The 16,601-nt window shown below is 40.9% G+C and overlaps 1 protein-coding gene across 2 annotated transcripts in view; it reads left to right on the top strand.

Moving 5' to 3' along the window:
- The window catches only part of Ptprb (protein tyrosine phosphatase, receptor type, B), a 119,133-nt gene that overhangs the window by 13,385 nt on the left and 89,147 nt on the right, over positions 1-16,601 (top strand). The gene's annotated exons all lie outside the window — the stretch shown is intronic.

The raw sequence follows: 16,601 nt of genomic DNA, 5'->3' as shown, positions 1-16,601 counted from the left end.
ACTCATGAGACTTTATTTTTACCTCCACTTTTCTTTTACCATAAAGCCTCCCTCTCTGTGTGACCTATTTCTTTCTTTGCCCATGAATAGAAGTTAGGAAGGTCTCATTACTTTTCTGGAAACTCTTTATATGGCTTTAAACTCAGCACTCAACCTCTATCCATTAGCAAAATGGTCCACATCAGCAACTCAGACTTTAAATTTGATGTAAGAGTTAGTTTCTCCTCTCATACCACTCCACCCAGTTTGGGCTTAAAGTAAAGAAAGGAGAATATGCCCAAAGCTTCTCACTCACCACCTAGGTTTCCACCCACTACTCAGAGCTTAATAATTATGGTTTCAGATCTGTCTGGGCTTGGAAAATGGGAGCAGAAGAGCCATGACTTAAGGATGCTGTCATGAACTGGCACTATGCTCCCGCTAATTCTCCAGCTTCTGAACCCCTTCAGCCACCCCAGTGAGATCCACCACTTTTGGAAATGAATGCCTGTTGGTGGAGCATCTGCTTATTTTGGTTGATTGTGCCTCAATGAGAATTTCCATTCTAACATTAGTTTATAACAGTCTTCATTGAGATATATATTAAATAAAAACAATCATAAAATCATATCTGCCTGAACACTATGAGGGTATATTTCAGCAAAAAGTATTTTGCCCTGGCTTGACCATGGTGAGACACCTCTAAGAGTTGACTGGTTTCCACTGAATATGTCCCAGACAACCAGTTACAGAGCTCTGTTTCAGGCACACCACCAGTTGAGCCAATCCAGCACTGTACTGAATTGACATGATCCAGCCCTGAGATGAGTTTTCAGCCTTGGATCACATCAGTCACTCTGGTGATTTTTAAAGGTCTTTTCCTAGAATGAAATCCTCGTTGGTATGTAGGAGCTCCAGATGGGACGTCAGGATGACTATGCAGCCAACTATCTCATGTTTCAGCTTTTTTTTTTTTCAAAGCTCAGGCAAAATGTTGACTATGTCCTGAGAAGCAAGTATGTAAAAGCTGTGATCTTTCCAAAGACAGTTTCCACAACCATAGATTTCTGTGTCTCTAAAGCTTAGTGTAGACATCTTTGCTAAATCAGAGCATTTACTTTATAACAGTCATTTATAAACAGCTGTAGCTAGATACTGTGAAATATAAAAATGAGCCACTTGGGATATAAAATGTCCATCCTTTGAAAACAATTTCAAAAGATAGTCTTCCTTGACAGAAGGCACCTAGAAAAGTATAAAAAAAAAAAATTATTTAATTTAAGTTCTTGAAATTGTGCCCCCCAAAAAAGTCTCTGCATGTCTGTTTTCATTATCACAGGGCATCTGGTTTGTGAGGATATTGAATTCACTAACCAAAATGAGCTGTGAGCTGTGGATTGGAGTGATCTGTTATTGGGTGAACACAGGAAAAATCTGATTGAGTTTTGCAGGTTAAGGACTGTATCACATAAGAAAGATGTTTGCATTTTGAACATTTGAACATAGGGCTTGGTACCTAATAAAATCTTATGACAATAAAAAGCAAGGGACAAAGTGGAAAGGAACAAATGGAACAGAAGTGAGGGCAGTGAATGGAATGGAATAGCATGGCATGGAGTGAAATGCCATGGAATGAGCTAGAATGGCATGAATGGAGCAGAGTGGAATGGAATGAAATTGATGGGAATGAAATTACACGGAGTTAAATGGAATGGACTTGAATGGAATCAAATGGAGTTAAACAGAGGGAATGGAATAGAATGGAATGGAATGGAATGGAATGGAATGGAATGGAATGGAATGGAATGGAATGGAATAGAGTGGAATGGAATGGAGTGGAGTGGAGTGGAGTGGAGTGGAGTGGAGTGGAGTGGAGTGGAATGGAATGGAATGGAATGGAATGGGGGAAAGCAGAGAAATGGTTATTAGTTTTTATTTGATATTTTAATTAGTGACATTATTAAATTATCTGTCGTGCTTTTTGAAGCATGCTTTTTGAACCCCTAAAGATTCATGTGTTGGAAGTTGGTCTTCAGTGTGGTAATGGTGGGAAATGGTAGATCTTTAAGAGGTAGAGCCTACTAGGAGGTCATGGGGTGTGTGCAGCTTTATAAGGGATTAGGTAGGTCTAATGGGACCTCTGAGTAGTTCCTGCCAGAATATTGTTATAAAAGAATAGGCCCCCACTGCTCCCTAGGATTCAGACTGCCTATCTGGTAATATGGCCTGTCCCTCTGTCCCATCTTCCTGCCATTGTGGTACCATCCACAATGAAGTCCTAAATAAAGCTGACTTAACACTAATGTTGGCAGCATGCCCTTTGAACTTCCAGAACTGTGAGCTAAATAAACTTAGTGTTTCATTATAGTAACAGATAATGAGCTAATGCATAAGTCTAAAAAAGAAAGAATAACAACTGAAATGGTAAAATTTTATGTTTGGAAATGATATGACATTGCCATTAATTAGCACCTATGGAGTGATCATAGTGTCCTAGACCCATAATAAGTTCAAGTTGGAAATTGGTAGAAATGTCACAAAACTCTTCCAAAAAACATTGACATGGGCATAAATGTTGGGTGAATATACTAGTCACTTTCCTACTGCTGGGGCAAAATACCCAACACCCGCAACATGAAGGAGTAAACACTTATTTTGGCTCACAGTTTCAGAGGGTTCAGTCCACAGTAATCTGGCTCCACGACAGAAATGGCATGGTAGAAGGGCCTGGCAGAGGAGAGCTGCTCAACCCAGGGCAACAGGGAAGCAAAGAAGGGGAACAGCAGCAGAAAGGAAAGGCTAAGGAAACAGATGCAGACCTCAAAGTCACACCTCCATGACCCACACATACACACCCAGAAATGCACTTTACTACTACCTTGGGCAGTACACAAGCTGGCCAAGGTGACAATCAAGCTTAAGTACCACAGTGGGGAAGTCTGTGGCCACAGATGAATCTACCATTTTATCATCACCATCACTGATCATCATCTCTGTTTTACAGATGTTAATTAATGCATCAGATGACTAGGAATTGATGAAGCAAGAAGAGTACACACACACACACACACACACTCACACCTAAACTCATAGTTACCTTATTCTCTACATATAGCACCTATTAGTGAAGGCAAATGCCAAAGAGAACATGATTTGAAAGACAGGAATCACTCCTTACTGACGTTACTACAAAACTATCTTGAGTGTACTCTTGGGAACAGCATATTTCTTGTCTTTCCTCTCTTCCTTTTCCATCTCTTTTCTTGCTTACCTACCTAACACTATGGGGAGTCTGACTTTGGATATTTGCATTCTTGGGCTAGTACTTGGCCTCAAAACTCTCTCTCTTGTTTTCTCCCTCTCTGTCTGTCTGTCTCAGTCTCTGTCTCTGTCTCTGACTCTGCCTCTGTCTCTCTCTCCTCTAATGTCCACAACCCTGGACATTAAATAAAAGAACCCATATTTCTAGAGTAAAACCTGGAAAATAGCAAAATAACATTTGATTAATGTTAGCCACTGCTATTACTATTATAAATACTATTATATGGTGTATAGTCCTCAGAAGGACAAAGTTAATGAAATAGGAAGCTTGTTTCTAGTATGAGTTAAGAACTGCCTACATCAGGGGTTCTCCAGACATGGATCCCAGATCCAGAACTTTGTAAAAATCCTACCGCTTGGGCTGTACCTTAGACCTATTCACTCAGCAACTCTGGGAATATGGCAAGCAGAAATTTGTATTTTAAGCTAAGTCCACTGTTGCACTTTCAAGTTTGAGAAGCACTAATCTAGATAAATCTGGTCTCTGTCTCACACCTCTCCTCAGATGACCTGCGTTTCCCATCATTAATGGCACCTTCATGCAGTGTGTTAAAGAGGGAGGGTGATGGGGATGGTGCTATAAAAGTTAAACAGTCATGTAGAAATCAACTCACATAATTTCAGCATCGTGCTGAAATTGCTTTATGGTGTATATTCCTTGAGGAATGGGATCCAGGGTAGGTAAATGGAGCCCAGACAGGGAATTTGTGTTAATTAGAAGAAGCTTCCAGGCACACAGTTCCTTTGTATGGGTACAATACTGTACTTGGTGATGGAACATGAGCTGGACTGAGTCCCCTATACAGTCAACCTACCAAAAAATGCACCATGTCCTGGTGCACAGGGCCAATTGCAGGGGTCAGAATTGTGCAAGTGTGTAACTAGCCATTCTCCACTCGTTTGCACTATGAGTGAGGTGTGAGGGCCTTCAGGAGGTCTATCTGTTGGGGAAACCGAGCAAAAATTGCAGGGAAAAGAGTTAAGTGCAGAGAACTGGCCTCCAAGAGGAGGACAATTGAGGTTTGAATGTCACCTGACCAAACCCAATGCATTTTTTGAGTGATTCACTCTCAAAAGAGGTCTTTTGGGGACCCCTTCTTGGCCATAGGACCCCAGTGCAGTTGGTCTGAGGCAGAGGTGAAGAGCTAGGGTTCTGGTGTCAAGAAAACTTTGTTTAAATCTGAGTGCTGTCCTTTACTAGTTACTCAACTTAAGTCATACTCGGTTCTTTAAAAGAGGGATCATTATGGTACTCGAATGTTTCATGAAATAGACACAAGGATTAAAATCTGATTAAGTCCTTAGTGAATGACCTATGCAGGGTAAGTATGCATTCAGCAGTATTAGCAGCCCCTACTAGCTTCTCCTCGGCTTTGCCTCGTTTCTGCCCTGCCTACTTCACACAGCTGTAGAAATCAGATGAGCCACCACATTATGTGAAAAAGCTTTAGAAGAAATAGAATGCTGAACATGCATTTAAAAATGTAACTGGCTGCTTCTAATACTGCTAAATGTCTATAAATCCTGTTTGGAGGTGCACCTCCTCCTTCCCCTCCTACCCCACCCCTCCCCTGGGGGAGGAACTGCATTTCCTCAGTTCATGAATAGCCATTGTAGTGCTGGTCTGGGCTTTCACAGATCTGCATTTCCTTCCATTTGGCCTTCAAAGAGATCACAGTCCTGTGTGAGTTTCCAAATAAGTGCAGAAAAGGAGACAAATACAGAAAAAAGTCTCACTTTCCCCCACTGCCTGTGAGTCTGGGGTACGCTTTTTATTGGGGCACTTCAAGTGCTCAAGGAAGACATCCTACTGCCACCACAGTTCTGTAGCTAGAACTAAAGACTGGACAGTATCCCTCTTCACTGGCCTGGAAGGAAAAGTGCAGCCATGTAGGAAAAAAATCCCCAAATCTAGTAGCCTATTTGTGTAAGTGGGGATAATATATAAACAGACTGCTGATGCTTTAAAAGAGGCCAGGCAGGGAGTAAGTAACATACTGTGGGAGGGATGTGTTTCTAAAGACCCTGGTTTATAATAAGCGTCATTCAAGCCTAATTCTGACATGGGCTGCAGTTTCCCGGTTTCCTAGCTAAAGTGAATTACCATGTGCCAAGAGCATACATACAGCTTATAATTCACTCGACCTCTTCTAGCCCTTTTCTTTCATTTTCTTTTAGCTGGGCAATTTGCATTTTCTTTCCATTTTGTGCACAGACAGACTCTTGATATTTTGTCACAATATAAATTATATGCATAAAAATGCAGCCACAAAACAAAACATATGCATTGAAATGGGTTCTTTAACATGCCAGTATTTCTTTGGCATACTAAGTCTTCCCAGGCAGATGAAGTCCACCTCAGGCAAAGGCTGATGCAGTGGAAAGAGAAAATGGCAGAGAGGAAAGAGATCAAAGGAGAAGCCAGAATGTGCCCACTGAGAGAAGTTTGTGGCTTTCAGTCCTGGCCCATGTACATCAGAATCAACTGTTGAGTTTACTAAAACACAGATCCTAAAATTCCACACAGATTACCAGATTAGCATCTACTGAGTGAGACCAATAGTGTGCAGATCTTCTACAGTGATTCCGATGTGCAGTTAGGTTTGTGATCCATTGAAGAATAAATGGATAATCAGCCTGTGAGGAAAGACATTTAAAAAGAGGAAAAGTGCAACTCAGGATATTTAACTTGAATCTATTCATAAAGAAACATCATACAAATTCAGATGGAGGAAGACACCATAGAAATAACCAACTTGTATTATTAGCAGAGGTTGAGGTCATAAAGGTTATTTTAAAAGATTGAGGAATTAATCCAGATTAAATATGATTAAGAGTCTTGACAACTAAATGCAATCCATGATTCTGGGCTGGATTCTGTACTAGAGAGAAAACAAAAAAATACTAAGAAGGACATAATGGAGATCACTGATAAGTTTGAAATATTGGCTATAGATTGAAGTATTATATTGATGTTGCATTATCTGAACTTGATTGCTTTCCTCACATTGCATGCTTAATTCAAGATATGTGCAATCTATTCTGAAGTGGTTCAGCTAGAGGTAGAATATATCCAGAGAGAAAAAGGAGAGAGAGAGAGGAGAGAGAGAGAGGAGAGAGAGGAGAGAGAAAGAAATAAAGCAAATGTAGCAGAATGTTAAAAAACTGATAGGCACAGTAAAGGTGTTTGAAAATATTTTGTATAAATTATACAAGTTATCTGTAAATGTAAAATTACTTCAAAGTAAAAAGTTATAAAAGTAAAAGGCATTGAGACTTTTCTTTGAGGGCTTTCAGAGGGTGGAACCCAAGGGAAGCTACTGGGTTAGAGACAGGCAATGACTCAGACATACCAAGTCCTGTCTTCTTCCAGGACCAGGCTGAGAACAGGTGGGGGAAGGGGGGAAGGGGAGGGGACGCTGGACACCAAGAGCAAGGATGACGCATTTACAAGATAAGAGCAGCAAGCGGAGAGTCAGAACTGGCAGATGAGCTGGCTGATAAGTGTGGAGATAAGATAAAGAATCTCTGGAAGAAACTGCCAAGTACTTTCAGTCTCTATAATTTACCCCAACTATTGGTGACGAGTTCATATTCCACTGACAGAATAACAGCTTTAAAACACAGTTATTGCCGGGTATGGTGAAAAGTAGCTGAAAGGAGAAGTGCAATGAATTCCAGGATTTCTCTTTGAAGCAAAAAATCATTTTTATGCTTCCCACGCTCTGTGGGAGCTGGTGGCTGGATATGCACTTTCATTACTAAACTCAGAGGCGATCCTCTCCTGGGGAGGTGGAGGTACCTGCTTTGTCGTCACAGCTGGATTCTTCTTTTGGATCCCAATTAGATCTGAGCCAGGGAGCACACTCATGTGCGAGGTTTGCTAGGTGCCAGCAGTTCATCTGTGTCTATGAACATTTGTCTTTGCTGGTTTTTTCCACAAAGCCCTACTTTGCCCGGAAGTACATACAGCAAGTGTGGGCTTTACTAAGAGTTTTGGTCTTGTGACAAAAGCAACAAATTCAGGAATGACCTTCTGTTTGTTGAGATAAACTAGAGCTTCTTTGGCGATGGGGTCCATCCATGTGAAGCAGGAGCTGACTGGACATTTTTATGCTAAGGCTTAGCTGCTTCATGCTGGAGTCTCTGAGCCCACGAGTTGCACCTCTGCATTGGAGCAGCTGAAGAATCCTATTTTTAAAAATATTTATGAATAAAATACTTAACCATGCTCTTGTTTAGTGGTGGAATATAAATGTTTATTCTGTCAAGATATAATAGACATTGGGTCATCATGACCTCTGAAAGTGGAGAAGATAGTGAAAAATCAGGATTCCTTTCTTCATGGGGTTTCACAGGGTCTATAATATAGCTGATGTGTACAACGTTACATTTTTGAAAAGCATGATGATAAGATCCTTTGATCTTCTGCTTTGATGCTATCAGTCCCAATACTCGGGAGTCTCTGAGCCGCCGTATGTCTGCCTCATCCAGCAGAGAAGGACAGATAAGGGAGGAGATGTGTGTAATTAGACCAGCGTAAGAAGCAGGCAGAATATGTGCCTAGCATGGTTCCATCTTTTGATTGTTTTTTAAAGACAAGTCAAAATCCAGATATTTTTTACATGCAAAATCTAATTTTCTCAATCTTACCTACCTTTTCTGAGTTTTTAAAACAGTGTTAAAATTGCACTATAAAAGCCAAAAAGTCATCTGTGCTAGCCAAACAGCAACCACTCTAAGACAATCCACAGGAGATAATGTGATACAATACGAAAAAAAAGGCAGCCTGTATCCTCGCATCCTCGTCTTCTGAGGGAGACGAAGTGGGGGACTGTTTGTTTTTGTTTTCCTTTCCTTTCCAGTGTTATCTCAAATCATGTTTTGTCTGTGTACTCTGCTAAGATTTGGTGCATGAATGTTATGAAATCATGACCTACTTCTTGAAACGTATTAGACAGCAGCCACACCCCTACAGACTGCCCACTGTGAGCGCTGATGCCTTGCCTTGGCTCCTGTGAGCATCCATTTCTGAAGCTCCGGTGGTGGGAACCTTGGTGTGGATGAAGTTGTGGCAGACACCTTGAAAAAGTAATTGTTTTACAGTCAAATCTTGTTGTGAGTCATTTGGCTGTCTATGGTACCAAAGTTACGACAAAAGCTATGCAAAGTCCATTTCCTCAGATTAAAAAAAAAGTGGAGGAGGCGAAGAGTGAGAAATTTGCTGGGGGGAAAAAAAAAGCAGAGATATGTTTGAGAGATGATCCAGCCTGCTGCTAGAGGCTCCCTCCTACTCTTCCTTTCCAGGATTTAAAAAAAAATATCTTGGCATGGCCAACAGACCGAGCAGCCATTAAATATCTTTCCTGCAAATCTACTGAGGAGTTGCTCTTAGATATAAGATAGAAAGCATAATCATGCATTCTAATGTTTATTGAGCCCACTTGCTAGGAACTGTGCTATGCATTTAATGTACACCTCATTTAATCCTTGCAACTGCTTTCCAAATGTTTTTATTATTTCCCAGACACCTGTGATCTAAGAAATTTATTTAAAAAGATTCCTTGAACTAGAAGCACTCCAAACTATATCTCTAAGTACAAAACAGGGTGGTCACGGTCTTGCTTTCAAAAAACTTCTTAGGAAATTACACTTTCCTACATTTCAGGACATCTTTTTTTAAACGACTGGCCCTAAAATTGATTCACTTTTGCCCTAATTTACTATTGAGTCAATTCAAATTAAAATTTAGGAAAGAATTTGCTATCTTATAATTGTTTTTACTTGACACATTCCCCTGATTATCTCACCTTTAAGAAAAAAATCTGGGGAAAACCCTTGTGTGAGATTTGCATGATAAATTCTAAGAGGAAAGGTATCATCACACTGGCATTTTGTCTAACATTCACTATTAAACTAAGCTGCATTCTGATTCCTCTCCCTTTAACATCCACACTGTACTAATGAGAAGTTATAAACATCAAAGCATGCCTATTATTTATCATAACAGTCACCAATTTACTTATTCTAAAATTGTTCATGACATCATAAATTATCTGCATCATTTCTTGAAACCATAGAATTCAGTGAAATTTTTAAAAAAGTGACAAGATAATGTTAACTCTCCTAGATATAAAATATTTGTTCAGAATTTGGGGCGTTATCTGAGACTCCTCCAGAATTGGAAAGGCCCTTTTTCACCAACTAGAGCCAGAGGGCTTGTTAGAATGGAACACTGGGCTCTTCCTTCAAGGTTCTGACTCCTTAGGTCTGTGTTAGGAACCGGTAATTTGAATTTCAGCAAGTGCTCAGATGATGGCTAACACCTGACACTTTGGAAAGTCCTAAAGGATATTGTCTTCCTCATCAGCATTCCTTCCTTCCACCTTCCTTCCCACTCTCATCTTTTCCCACATTTTTCATTTTTCCTTCAAAACCAGTCTTCACTTCCTCTTTATTCCTTTTCCCTTCCCTCTTCCTCTTTATCCTCTTTTCCTTCTATGATAATATTTGAGGCATCCAGCAGGGCCACATTTAGAAGGACTTGTTAGAAATCTTATTCATAAAGTGATACTTATTGAGCAGCTACACTAACTTGTTCATTCATTAAACAAACATTTGTGGAGACATTCTGCCTCCCCAAATGACCAGGCAAGGCAGTGTAACAATATATAAATAATTAGATATTTCTATAAATTAACATACTTATAGAAAATCTAAATTTATATAAATTCATAATGATCAGAGCACATTATTAATGTTCTGAATTAAACAAATGAGTCTCTGAGATGAAGAACAATAGAAATACTCTTTCCTTATGCACTCAAGCAGCACCTGGGCCCACAGGTGTTTGAAGCTGAAAGGAGAAATGAGAAGGAAGGCCTAGCAGCAGCAGAAAACCTTAGGAAGAAGCTGTCCAAGAAGAGGAAGTGGCAGGAACCAAGACTTTGGGGAAAAAATATCAACTACATGGGCGTGTCTATAAAACCTAAACCAGAATCCGCACACGTAGGTGCTCAGTCAGTGTCTGTTGAATGGATAAATAAATGAATTATCAGACCAGGAGAATAGTAAGCAGGCAGAAGCCAGGTTAGGAGTGGGCAAAGGCCAGGTAATGAAGGGTCTGCGTGAGGACCATACCCTTCAAGGAGTTTGGATTAACTTTACTAATCCACTTTGACCTCCTCTCTGTCACCCAGTTCCCCACCCCCACTCTGCCTCCACACCCACTTCAAATCCTAGTCTGTAGTACCATCCCACTTTCTTCCCACTGGACTACAAACAGGCTGGTGTACAAACTCCCTCCTGGCCAGTTACTATAACAATAAACCTTGGTGACTGGAGGCTGAAAAAGGTTCTTGGTTATAAAGAGCAAAGCATAAAGCCAGCACTCTCAACATGTGACAGCACGCAACATACAAGCAGAGATCACCATTCTGTGGATGGAAAGCTGTTGAGCAGAACAAGGGAAAAACACTAGTTTCCCGATGGGATTAAAGCAGTTGGCATCACTTGGTCGACCAGAGTTCTCTAAGCAGTAACCCCACCCTGAGACAAGGATTTGAGAGGCTTCTGCCATACTCAAACTAAATTACCTCTTGGTATGATGACCATTCATCTAAGCCAAGAACAAGGTACCCAGTATGTTTGGGTGCAAAACACATATCCCGATTATACTCTGGTCATTCGTGTGGAGTAGCAACAACATGCATGGTGGATTAATCACTGGTCCACAGGACAGGGAAGGGACCTAGCAGCAATAGGTGAGGGCACCTGAATCCAAGAAAGCTGAATTTGTTTTTAATGAAGAGTAGCAGTCAGAGGAAAAATGATTTAAGACTGAGAATAGGCAGCTTCTTTTCTAGAAGGAAGCCAAAGGATGGGAGTCTGCCTAGAATATGAAGCGGCTTTAGCAAAGTTGGCCTGGCCAACTCTACAAATGATACTGAGTAAAGCTAGACCCAGCTTTGGGGAAGGACAAGTCCCAAGACGCAAAGGGCCTCATGGCTGTCCTTAATACAAAGGGAGGCTGAAGTGGCCATGGGGTGATTGTCCCTTATCCTAGGTGCTGAGGATTGTGCCCCCTACCTGTAAGAGTTGTGTGCATTTCCAAACTCACAGCTGTCTGGAGCACTTGTGATTTGTATCAATATACTATGATAGCCTCCAATTCCAGGATAGGGTGAAATAAAACATAGCCTAAAGTACAGTTAGAAGGGATAGGAACTATTTTAAATACCACATGTGTCCCTCCCTGTGAAGGGATAGGGGGTCTGCTATACAGTGGAAGCTGGGCTGTGAGAGTGAATAAGCAATTAGCTTTGTCCCCAAGTAATCTGAAAGGTGGAAATAACCATTGTAATGGCACCTGTTCTTAATAATATCTGCTCTATATGGGTAAGGGTAGATTCTGTCTGACGGGAAGGCAAAGCAAATATTTCTACAATTTTTACTGATCTACTCTGTAGTGAAACTGTATTGCATCATGACCATACTGCAGTATAGTATAATACTGTTGTTATGTGGTACCACATGTAAATAAGCCTTGTGATAATCCTCATATTGATGATCAAATGGATTGAGCAATTGAGTTGAAGCTCCTCAGAATGTAATGCCTATGGGAAATGACTGGCCTCAAGAGAAACTGACCTAACTAACCATTAGCTGATTTCCCTACCGAACAGTTCTGGACATGTTTGTTAGAAGGATAAAATAGCAATAGAACAAGGAGGGGAAAGAGCAATAAATCTAGCACAAGAATAAGAGCATGCTTATAATGACTTCATAGGGCAAGTTAATTATTTTTTAAATCCATCTCCACCCCACACTGGCTTCTCCAAACATTAGGCATGTTTGTATTAGTACTTTGGTTATGTCTGTTCTATAAATGCCACAACAAATGTAGATGCTCTGCCGCAAGATTTGCTGTAAGGGATCTATATCTGAAACCCAGCAGCAGCCCATGATATTATAATATGTAAACAAATGGTCCTCATTTATGATTTCTCAAACTTAACAGTGGTGCAAAACAACATATAATCAGTGGAAACTGTACTTAAAATTTTGAATTTTGATCTTTTCCCAGGAAGCATATGTAGTACAGTACAGCATCCTCTTGCAGTGCTGGGCTGCAGAAAAAATCTACAGCCCCGTGATCATGACAGTAAACAGCCAGTTCTCTGACAGAGTACTATTGCTAAGTTATGGTATTCAGTAGATTAGGTGTAATAAATGCATTCTCAGTTTACAGCACTTACGATTTATAATGGTTCTTTGAGACATAACCTTAAAGCAGAATGAGGTGCATCTGTATTTTGATTTCCATTCATGATTCCTGGCTCGTAGCTCCTATAGTCCTGGTAATTCTCACAGAACCAGAGCACTAAGAATATCTTTTGTTAAGTTATTTTTCCTCTGGCCCTTGATTCTTGAAACAGCTCCAGAATAACTTCAGAATGACAGAGGTATAGGACAGTCTTGTTCAACCACACCTGAGGTTCTATAAACGAGGTGATTTTTGCAGAACCCCTAGATGCCCACAGGATGGCGTGGATGCCAGGGGAGCCAGTCTATGTGCACAGAGGGTCAGAAGACGGCTCATGGGAGCAGAAAGGGACTGAAGGTTGAATTAATGACCAAGGAAGAATGATCCGATCAATCATCCCCAACAATATGAAGCCCTATTAAAAACTCAAAGGATTACGTTCAAGGGCTTCCAGACAGGTGAATAAGAACACATCCATGTGCTGGGAGTTGGACTCACCACAGCTCTACAGGGATGAAAGCCCCATGCTCAGGATCCTTCTAATGCTTGCCCTGCATATATCTTCATTGGGTTACTTATTTGTATCCTTTAAACACAAGCTACACACACACACACATACACACACACACACACACACACACACACACACACACACAGTAAAGGTCAGTGGCCTGTCAGGTACTTGGGTTTCAGGGGAGGAGGTGAGCTGTGAGCAAGCAAATCCTGTGAGCTGCACATGCTCCTGGCAGGGATCTAGGTCAAGGGGACCCCAAACTATCCTCATTCTCTTCCCACCCACCCCACCCCTCTCTGTAGGAAAAACCATCTTCCGTGAAACCCGTCCCTTATGCCAAAAAGATTGAAGACCACTGCTTTAAAATATTCTTTGTAATAAACAAGAAATACAGAAAACATTTACTGACAAAAAAATTCTAAGAGCGGCTCCCGGAGCCCTGATAACCAATTCTATCATTTGTCATCAATAATATAACAAAATCCATGCTTTCCATCATGAACTCATAACTAATAATTGGGTTAGCTACAACATGGTTCTTAACTGCTGCTGCTAAGTTTGGACAAAGCTGTTTGTTTACTGACCTCTAATCAAAGCAGCCCCACCCTTCCCACGTAGTCTGAGAAAGGTTTCCCAGTGTCAGGGAGTGAAGGTTATCCCTGAAATGGCAGAATGGCTCATCCCAAACTCCTGGAATGCAATAACTTCTAAAACACACGAATTGTCATTATGTGAGCGAACAGACTGAAAAGAATTTGAGGAATTCCAAAGGTGGATGAGAACAAAGGACAAAATGAGTCAACTTATACTTTCTAGTTTCAAATAGACATCATAGAAAAGATAACTGGCAGAGTTCCATACTCTCATGAATCTATTGCTATTCTCTCAAATTGTGCATATGAATGAGTCCTGCATATGTGATTCTAAAAGATTAAATATATAGGGCTGGGATGTAGCTCAATGGCATAAGTGCTTGCTTGGCAAGCTTGAGATCATGAGTTCCATTCCTGGTACCAAAAACAAAAGTTTAAATATAATTAGTAAAAGCCTAAATTTAAACCTCCCTTAATAGCATTCCAATTCTGATAGATTATTTAGGGCCCACTAATTAATCGGGAGCTCTACTTCAGCCTTAAGATTAAAAAGAAAAGATAAATAAATAAATAAATACAAACAAACTAAGTGATATACATTTGGAAAAGAAATACATAGAGCTAGGGGTCCTTTCCTTCATGTAATGTTCTTTATACATATTTATAGACAGATTTTTTTAAAATTCTAAATATATGTGTCCCTCTTTGATAGATCAAATAAAATAATTGTATATAAAGAAATCACTTCTTACTTTGCTGATAAGGGCATTATTAGCAGGTCACTGTTGATTTGGAAGCATATAAATTGCACTATCATGAAGATAATTTGTCTTTTCTCTGTTTGATCAGACCTCTTCAAATTTGTCTCTTTGGTACATTTGCCTGCATTATAAGGAAGGATTATTAAATAGTATATTGGAAATGTAGCTCTACAACTAACTGATAGAGTGCAGTATGTTGGTGGCATGGTGTAATGAGAAAAATATGTTTGGGAAAGCTCAGGAGATGGGATTAACTAGAACTTTCCGCAGAGGACATTAGGGTATTGGGTTTTTATCATATTTAAATGGGAAGATTCCAAATCTGAGAAACAATCTACAAGAAAAATGTCAAACCTTAGTGGAAAAGACGAAAAAAAAAAAATGCCAGGGATATAGCTCAGCGGCACAAGCACCTGCCTGGTAAGCGCAAGGTCCCGAGTTCGATTCCCCGTACCAAAAAAAAAAAAAAAGTAAGTGGGACCTATGTAAAAAGAACAACAATAAAAAAAAATTCAATACTGTATTAGGCAAACTGACACCTGTACAACTAATTAAAGTTTCCAAAGGTGCTTTAACATATCTTGTTCACTCATAATAGCTCTGTCAAGTGTTTAGCGTTATTCTAGCTTTACAGCTGAAGTAGCCACGTTTTTTTCTGAACATAACAAGATAAGGAAAAGGTAATGGTACAAGGAATAAAGCTAAAAAAAGAACTTCTGTCCAGGCTGCAGGGAGCTGGAGATTATGATAAAGCCGGGAGTACCTAACCGGGGAGAGAAGAGGGCCGTCTCTGTGGAGCTGAAAGCTATGTCAGGGCTGTATGAAGTCCTGAATGTGAGACAAAATACAGATGGGAAAAAGCTCTGGAGTAAGACAAGTGACCTGGGTAGAGATACAAGGGAGATTCTCTTTTCCCAGAAATACGCAGGTTTGACCTTTTTTGCATGACTGCTAACTTGAAAGGGACATTGGAGATCTCTGGTCTGGCTGTAGATTAAAAGCCTATACATTTTCTGAAGAGGATGAAATTTTATTTTTCACTCAAAAGGGTTTTGAAAAGCATGTTTTCTAAAATAATTGGAAGAATTTTTACTTTTTTCACTTTTTGTCAAAGTCGAGATAGAATGGATAATAGCCAAGAACATAACTTTATGTATAACTAATAGGACAAGGAAGGAAATACGCCGTCCCTTCATCAACCTAAAAATTAACATGTGGAATCTCTTCTCTGTTTTGGATCGGTATGTTACCTTTCAAAAATCGAAACTATACAAATTGTTGCAATATTTTGCTATTATAACCTATGTGCAATTAAATTTTTTGCTCTTTGGCTATTGAGAACTTTCGTAAAATCTTCTTTAGAAATATGCTCATTGAGGTCCTGAGGCAGCTGCCAAAGGACTTACAGTTAGTACTGTCAATGCATTTTTCTGTAAATTTGTGGGGAGCCGAGCCATCAACAATAGCAGAAAGAAGGAGAAGGAAGAAGGAAAAGAAGGGAGGGAAGAAAAGCGGGAGAGGCGGGGAGAGAAGAAAACAGAAAAGAAAAAGTTGAGACTGCTTTGTTGTATTGTTTCCCCAGTTTGTGGATGAAATGGCTTGCACTTCTGGACGGCCAGGGGTGAGGCCGCTTTGCTGCGGGTTGAACAGTGGGTGCCGATTGTATTTGTTGCTGCTTGGCGCCGTTCGCGTTAGATTTAGGGAGCGCACAGACCTGCGCAAGAGAAAGCGGGAAATGAATGGAGAGAAGAGTGAAGGTCAGGTTGACAGCGGTCAGGCTCTCTGGGGTCCGTTCTTTGGCTGGTGTCAAGGGGATGAGCGCTGTGACAGATGGATGCTGGAGGTGCGCAGGGCAAAAGCACTCTAATAAAAGCTTCCAGGAAAGAATGCAGGCGACCTAGGGAAATGTGCTGCGGTCAAGCTTAATCCTGGGAAAGGAGGCCCTGGAGAAAGCAGATGAGAAAGATAGGAAGGAAGATAGGGAGGGGGAGACGCTGGGTGCGGAGGGAGGAAGTGGGGTGGGGGCCTGAAAAGTGAGAGGGAGCGGGCGCTACCGGGGGCCGGCACGGCCGGGTTGAGGACCCGAGGGTGGGCAGAGCGGGGGTCCGGGAGGACGAGTCGGCAGAGCCCGCGCGCCCCGGCGGACGGGCCAGGACCCGGCGGGGGGC

The sequence above is a fragment of the Chinchilla lanigera genome, unplaced genomic scaffold, assembly GCF_000276665.1.
Source record: "Chinchilla lanigera isolate Chin_1 unplaced genomic scaffold, ChiLan1.0 scaffold00004, whole genome shotgun sequence".
NCBI classification, from domain to species: Eukaryota; Metazoa; Chordata; class Mammalia; order Rodentia; family Chinchillidae; genus Chinchilla; species Chinchilla lanigera.
The sequence above is the reverse complement of the archived record's forward strand: the minus strand, read 5'-3'. Positions and strand labels throughout refer to the sequence as shown.